The sequence below is a fragment of the Mandrillus leucophaeus genome, unplaced genomic scaffold (genome assembly GCF_000951045.1).
Source record: "Mandrillus leucophaeus isolate KB7577 unplaced genomic scaffold, Mleu.le_1.0 Scaffold342, whole genome shotgun sequence".
NCBI classification, from domain to species: domain Eukaryota; kingdom Metazoa; phylum Chordata; class Mammalia; order Primates; family Cercopithecidae; genus Mandrillus; species Mandrillus leucophaeus.
In genome coordinates, this window is record NW_012103610.1 from 371,814 (window position 1) to 379,437 (window position 7,624).

Sequence of the window (7,624 nt, forward strand, 5' to 3'; positions counted from 1 at the left end):
ATGTGAGCTTAGAAGTTCGAGGCCGCAGTGAGCTATGAATGCACCACTGCACTCCAGCCTGAGCAACAGAGTGAGACCTTGCCTCAAAAATTAAAAAATGAAATAAATATAAAGAGAGAGAGAGGACGCCATCTCTGTGGTGCTGTTTAGCTGTGTTACATAACTGGTATTTTATTTGGAAAAAAACCCCAAAACTCCTGCAAGGGGCTCATTTCCTCGGATCAAATGTGTTCCAGGTGTTGGTGTGCATTCGGCACCGCGCATTCTTCAGCCCCGGTTGTTCTGTTTTATTTTATGTAAAACTCCATTTCAAAATGCAGGTCTTCCCAGAAGAGTGTGTGCCCATTCTCCTTCAGGCTGTGCTGAGTGGAAGGTGCTAAACACCTGCCTGAGGCCAGGTGCAGGCCACACACCTGGGCAGGTGCCACTCCACCGCCTACCCCCAAGTGCACCCTCTGGGTAAACACAAGCTCTGCTGGGCCCCAGCCACCACCAAGGGTCTGGTTTCACTGTTGCTAAGGATAGTGAACTTTTTAAAACAACCTTCCCTTTCTTCTCTAATCTGGTAGAAAAACAAAAGCCCAGTCAGGAACCAATCAAGTGGAAGAGAGTGCGGCTAAATAAAATAAACATTGCACTTGACTTTCTCTGACACCAGTTCCCAGAATCTCTTGAGTCACCCGTGGGAGGATCCATATGCAGAGGTTGTTTTGGAGAGCTTCGCCAAGGGGTCTCTTGCAGGGCCTGAGGTCCAACATTTCAGGGAGCAGGAAGAAAGAAGAAGGAGGCTTCCTCTTCTCATATTGCTTCCTCTTCACATCACCTCCCCCTGAACCTCAAGAACAGGGCTGGGTACAATGGCTCATGTCTGTAATCCCAGTGCGTTGGGAGGCTGAGGCAGGAGGATCACTTGAGGCCAGGAGTTTAAGACTAGCCTGGGCAACAGAGTGAAACCCCTCCTTTTCTACTTTAAATTTTTTTTTTACAGGCGAGGTGCAGTGACTCACGCCTATAATCCCAACACTTTGGGAGGCCAAGGTGGGCAGTTCACTTGAGCTCAGGAGTTTGAGACCAGCCTGGGCAACATGGCAAAATCCCATCTCTACAAAAAATACAAAAATTAGCCAGGCATGGTGGTGCACACCTGTAGTCCCAGGTACTTGGAGGCTGAGGTGGGAGGATCACCTGAGCCTAGAAGGCAGAGATTGCAGTGAGCCAAGATTGTATCACTGCACTCCAGCCTGAGTGACAGTGAGACTCTGTCTCAAAAAAGGAAAAAAGAAAAGAAATTAAAATTAAATAAATTTTTAAAATATTGTTTTCTTTTTCTTTGTTTCTTTTTTCTTTTTCTTTTTTTTTTTTTTTAACTAAGAAGGCTCCTAAGAGCCAGGCTATTAGCACCATCATCCCTTTCAAGTGCTATATAGTGATCAGGTGAAACTGGAGAACGTCTGAGTTGGGAGAGAATTCTAAGATCTCAAGTGTAAAAGCTTAATCTCACTGACTGAAAACTGAAGTCCAGAAAAGGAAAGAGGTTTTTGGCAAGGGACACAGCCAACTGGTGGCAGAGCTGACAATAGAACCCAGGATCCTTTTGACACCCCCCACCCCACATACACACACCCTCCCAAAGTGTGATCTCGCTCCAAAAAACTAGCTTCTCTCCGAGTTTTCGCGTTTCTATCAGAAGCCCCCTCATCCTTTTTTTTTCTTCCCCCTTTATGGCTATCTATATTCTACAGGAAGGACAGAAGCCCTTTTCTTCTCAGGGAATAAGATTGGGAATCTTGGCCAGGTGCAGTGGCTCACGCCTGTAATCCCAACACTTTGGGAGCCAAGGTGGGCAGATCCCCTGAGGTCAGGAGTTCAAGACCAGCCTGGCCAACATGATGAAACCTCATCTCTACTAAAAATACCAAACTAGCCGGGCGTGGTGGCGCATGCCTGTAATCCCAACTACTCAGTAGGCTGAGGCAGGAGAATTGCTTGAACCTGGGAGGCGGAGGTTGCAGTGAGCCGAGATTCTGCCACTGCACTCCAGCCTGGGCCATAAGAGTGAAGCTCTGTCTCAAGATAATAATAATAATAATAAATAAAAAGATTGGGAATCTTGAGAGACTAAAAGAAAAGGGCAAATAAGTAAAGAAAAAAGAAGAGATTGGGAATCTGAGAGTCATTCTTAAGTGTTTTTCTTCTCCCATGTGTGCAAGTAATGAATCCTGTTGAGGGTTACTTTAAAATATCTTACTCTCTATTCCACCCTAGCCTTCAGTCCGTGCCTCCTGCTATCCCCTACCTCTGACCTCTCTCCAGGCCACCTGGTAGATAGCTTACATTGATGATAACTTACAGTTGCCATACACGTACATGGCATCACTGTACTGTGTTCTACATGTGTTATTTTATTCCCTTAAAAGACCCCATAAGCTGGATGCTTTTATTACCCCCATTTTATAGATGAAGAAACTGAGGCTCAGTGCAGTTAAATAATATTTATAAGATCTCACAGCAAGCAAGGAGCAGAACTGTGATTTTATTTATTTATTTATTATTTTTTTGAGACAGAGTCTTGCTCTGTCACCCAGGCTGGAATGCAGTGGTGCGATCTCACCTCACTGCAGCCTCCGCCTCCCAGGTTCAAGCAATTCTCCTGCCTCAGCCCTCAAGTAGCTGGGATTACAGGTGCCTGCCACCATGCCCGGCTAATTTTTGTATTTTTAGTAGAGACGGGGTTTTGCCATGTTAGCCTCGAACTCCCGACCTCAGGTGATCTACCCACTTCAGCCTCCCAAAGTGCTGGGATTGAAGGGGTGAGCCACTGCGCCTGGCCAGAACTGGGATTTTAGAAGAACCAAGTGGTCTGGTGCCAAAATCCAAACTCCCAACTACTATACCATATTGCGTTTCTCTGAAGCACCAATATGACCATGTCACTCCTGTGCTCAAGTCTCTTCAGTGGCTCCCTTCTGACTGTGGTTGCCCAAATTCCTAGTTGGGCATTAACGACTCTTCTGTGGTTTGCCTCTCCCTCTCCTGCAGGTAAGTTAATGAACGTTGTTGTGCCTCAGATTCCTCATCTACCACTTGAGTTGTGATAATACCCTCTTATGAGGCTGTCATGAGGATGAAAGGAGGTCACTCAGCACAAAGTGACACAATTGGTGTTAGTGATCATTTAGTCACCTTTGTACTGTTTCTCACAACTTACTTAGAGGACCCCTCTGGGCAGAATGTTGCTGCAAATAAACAGTGCTTGTTGCTACACTGAATGCGAATGTAATTTTTCCCTTCTTAGAAATGTTCCCCACTCCCATATGCCAACATCTCCAAATCCTTCCAAACCCAACCATCCTCCAATCACTCTACTTCAGTACCCCTGCCCCCCGCCCCCCGCCCCAGCCACCCCCTTCTACTAATTGAAACTCCCAGGACACTTACTTTTTTTTTGAGGCAGAGTCTTGCTCTTTCACCTAAGCTGGAGTGCAGTGGCGCCATCTCAGCTCACTGCAACCTCCACCTCCCAGGTTCAAGTGATTCTCCTGCCTCAGCCTCCCGAGTAGCTGGGACTAGAGGCTCGCACCACCATGCCCAGCTAAGTTTTGTATTTTTAGTAGAGATGAGGTTTCATCATTTTGGCCAGGCTGGTCTCGAGCTCCTGACCTCAAGCGATCTGTCCACCTCAGTCTCCCAAAGTGCTGAGAGTACAGGCGTGAGCCACCAACTCCTGGCCTCAGGGACATTTATTCTCATCATCCTTTTTTGTCCACACCACTATTTATTTGCTCATGTGTTAAACATTTATCCAGTGCTTACTCTGATAATAACAATACCTGCACAGACAGTCCCCGAGTTAATGGTGATTGACTTAATGATATTTTCAGTTGACTATGGGTTTACAGGGATGTAACCCCATCTTACACTTGCTTGGTTATTTTTTCTTTCTTTTTTTTTTTTTTTTTCCTTTCTGTGGAAAACGGGGTCTTGCTGTATTGCCCAGGCAGGTCTCGAACTCCTGGGCTCAAGCTATCCTCCCGCCTTCTCCTCCCGAAGAGCCAGGATTACAGGCGTGAGCCTGTATTTTCAGAAGCCCCCTCATCCTTTTTCTTCCCCCTTTATGGCTATCTTCCACAGGAAGGACAGAAGCCCTTTTCCTCTCAGTGAATAAGATTGGGAATACTTGGCCGGCCCCAGCGGCTCACACCTGTAATCCCAGCACTTTGGGAGGCTCAGGTGGGCAGATGCCCTGAGGTCTGGTGGATGTAACCCCACCTTAAGTCAAGGAGCATCTGTATTTGACTTGATACTTTACGAAGCGCTCCATACCACAGCTCTGCGTCTGTAAATCCTCACAAAAGCCTTGGAAGGGATTCCCATTTTTAGGCTGCCCTAGTTTTACCAGCTGGTGGTAAACCCTGGTGTCAGCACCAGGGTTCCTGGGGATCCAGAGGTGATGCTGACAGGACCCCCGTCTTCAGGACAGGTATTGCTGGGTCTGTCCCACAGACCATGGCCGACGGATGAAATGAGTCCTCAGACAGAGGTATGCGGTGTAAGAGCAGCTGGGCGACTGCCTGGCTCTTGTGTCCGGAGAGCAGCCTGAGAGCTGGGGCTGCTTTGCTTTTCTTCAGTGCAGGCACAATGACGAAAACCTGGAGCCAACACAAGCTGCAGGTAATTAACATTTATCGTTCCCCTTTCAGGGAACACGATGCACATGGATGATCAATGGTCAGTTCCTGGTCAATGTAAGTAAACAAGCCTGTTTAAGATAAATTCCCCCACACTGCCTTGTACGACTCCTTGCCCTCTGCCTTAAGGTTATAGAACAGCTGCCTTCTGCTATTCTTCCCCGAGGCTCTGCAGAACCTTCTGACCTTTCAGAAGGTTTGCGTCCTTTCTCTCTATAGTTTTTCCACCACTCTGACGAATCCCCCACAATGTATCGCTTTGTATGCAAAGCCAGGCCTGTCCATGCAGGGTGACAATCCAAGGTAGACAGTGGCAAAATCTGGTGGAGGCATCAGAGACAGTGCCATCAGTTCGCTGGAACAAGCGTATCAAGGAGCCTGGCAGATCTACACGTTACCAGACAGTGCCCATGGCCAACAGGGCAGGCCCTTGCTGCAGAGAAACACTCAGAAATCAAAACTCCTTGCTCTGCTGTCACGGACCTCTCCAGGAGATCCTCAGTGTCATCAGAAGCTGAAAAAGCAGTGCTGAGAAATGTAGCCTGCCATCTTTCCAGCTAAGGGAGGAGGCCCATTCAACCCTGGGTCGTCCTCTGCAAACGTGCTGCTGCAGGTCGCATGGCACCATCTCCTGATTGCAATTGGCTTTCCTGAGGGAGTGAACTGACTGAAATGGGATGGTAATAAGTTGCTAGGTTATTTTCCACTTTTTAGTTTATGAGGCTTATTGATTTTGCTTTAACATTAACTACTGCCTTCCTTTTAAGGAGCTGGTGAGGCAGAGCATGGCAGCAGGTTGAGGGTGGGGAAGTGGCACCACCTCCTTTCGGGGAGGATTTGGGAGGGTGAAAAGCACCCTCATCTTCTCAGTTGCGTGTGAACAAACCACCTGTCAAGGTGGGTCCTTCATCTATAGGAGGATGATGTCAGCCCTTCAGGGAGGTCTGTTTTCTTCCTCCATTTCCCAACCCCTTCATTATCATTCCTTCCACAACAGAGTAAGTTTCTTGAGCAAAGCAGCAATATCTAGCAATTTTAGATAGACATTTACCTTTTGACCTAGAAATCTCACTTCTACGAATCCATCCTGAAGACACACTCTCAGCTGGATGTGGTCGCTCATGCCTGTGATCCTAACACTTTGGGAGGCTAAAGCAGGAGAATCACTTGGGCTCAGGAGCTCAAGACCAGCCTGGGCAACATAGCAAGACCCTATCTCTACAAAAAAAAAAAAAAAAGATAAAAAAAACAGTCAAAAATTCAAAAATTAATCAATATACATAAGGCCATTTATTACAGAAACATTGGTAGTAGCAAAAGACTGGAAATAACTCAATGCCCTTCAATAGGGAACAGAGTAAATAAGCTAGGATGCCTACGCATAATGGAGTGCCATGCAGCTTTGAAAGGAAATGAGGCATATTTCTGTGTTCTATGTTGTGATCGCCAGCATATAGCCTAATGAGTAAAAAGCCAGGTGAAGAAAATTCTGATAGTATGCTATCATTGGGGGGGAATATGAATATACTGGTATATCACATAGGAGGAGATAGAGAATAGAGTGAGAGGATTGGGATAGAAGCTAGACTTTTCTAAATATAACTTGTTTTATAGATTTATGTTGGAAGTTTGTGGATATAGTACTTTAGAAAAGTATAAAACAAAATTAGACTTGACAAAATGTAAAAGTCAATCTGTTAAGTTGGTGGTGTAACTACACAGTGAGAAACTATTGCAAATGACCTTAACACTCAGGAATTCCACTGTATATTCCTAATGGGAGATCCCCTCATGACCAAACTCAAACCCAGTCCAATCGAATCAAAAAACCTTCTAAAATATGTGAAACTGTTTTGAGTAATGAAGTGAGAAGTGTGGCAGTGTTGGTGATACGGCTTGGCTGTGTCCCCACCCCGACATCATCTTGAATCGGAACTCCCACAATTCCCACATGTCGTGAGAGGAACCCCGTGGGAGGTGACTGAACTGTGGGTGTGGGTCTTTCCTGCGCTCTTCCCATGATAGTAAATGACAAGATCTGATGATTTTAAAAATGGTTTCCCTGCACAAGCTCTCTCTCTTGCCTGCCACCATCTACGTAAGATGTGACTTGTTCCTCCTTGCCTTCCACTGTGATTGGGAGGACTCCCCAGCCATGTGGAAGTATTAGTCCAGTAAACCTCTTTTTCTTCCCAATCTCGGGTATGTCTTTATCAGCAGCGTGAAAATGGACTAATACAGTAAATTGGTACCAATAGAATGGGGTGTTGCTGAAAAGATACCCAAAAATGTGGGAGCAACTTTGGAACTGAATTATCAGATAGAGGCTGGAACAGTTTGGAGGGCTCAGAAGAAGACAGGAAAATGTGGGAAAGTTTGGAACTTCCTAGAGACTTGTTGAATGGCTTTGACAAAAATGCTGATAGTGATGTGAACAATAAGGTCCAGGCTGAGGTGGTCTCAGATGGAGATGAGGAACTTGTTGGGAACTGGAGCAAAGGTGACCCTTGTTATGTTTTAGCAAAGAGACTGGTGGCATTTTGCTCCTGCCCTAGAGATTTGCGGAACTTTGAACTTGAGAGAGATGATTTAGGGTATCTGGTGGAAGAAATGTCTAAGCAACAAAGCATTCAAGAGGTGACTTAGGTGCTATTAAATGCATCCAGTTTTATAAGGGAAGCAGAGCATAAAAGTTCAGAAACTTTGCAGCCTGACAGTGTAATAGAAAAGAAAATTCTAAGGCCGGGCGCGGTGGCTCAAGCCTGTAATCCCAGCACTTTGGGAGGCCGAGGCGGGTGGATCATGAGGTCAGGAGATCAAGACTATCCTGGCTAACATGGTGAAACCCCGTCTCTACCAAAAATACAAAATACTAGCCGGGCGTGGTGGCGCGCGCCTGTAGTCTCAGCTACTTGGGAGGCTGAGGCGGGAGAATG

The 7,624-nt window shown here is 46.2% G+C and overlaps 1 long non-coding RNA gene across 1 annotated transcript in view; it reads left to right on the forward strand.

Moving 5' to 3' along the window:
• The window catches only part of LOC105545906, a 45,438-nt gene extending 39,483 nt beyond the window's left edge, over positions 1-5,955 (forward strand). Inside the window, exon 3 of the long non-coding RNA XR_001007015.1 lies at positions 4,701-5,955. This is a non-coding gene — a long non-coding RNA (uncharacterized LOC105545906). The remainder of the gene's footprint in view (positions 1-4,700) is intronic.
• The last annotated feature ends 1,669 nt before the right edge of the window (positions 5,956-7,624 follow it).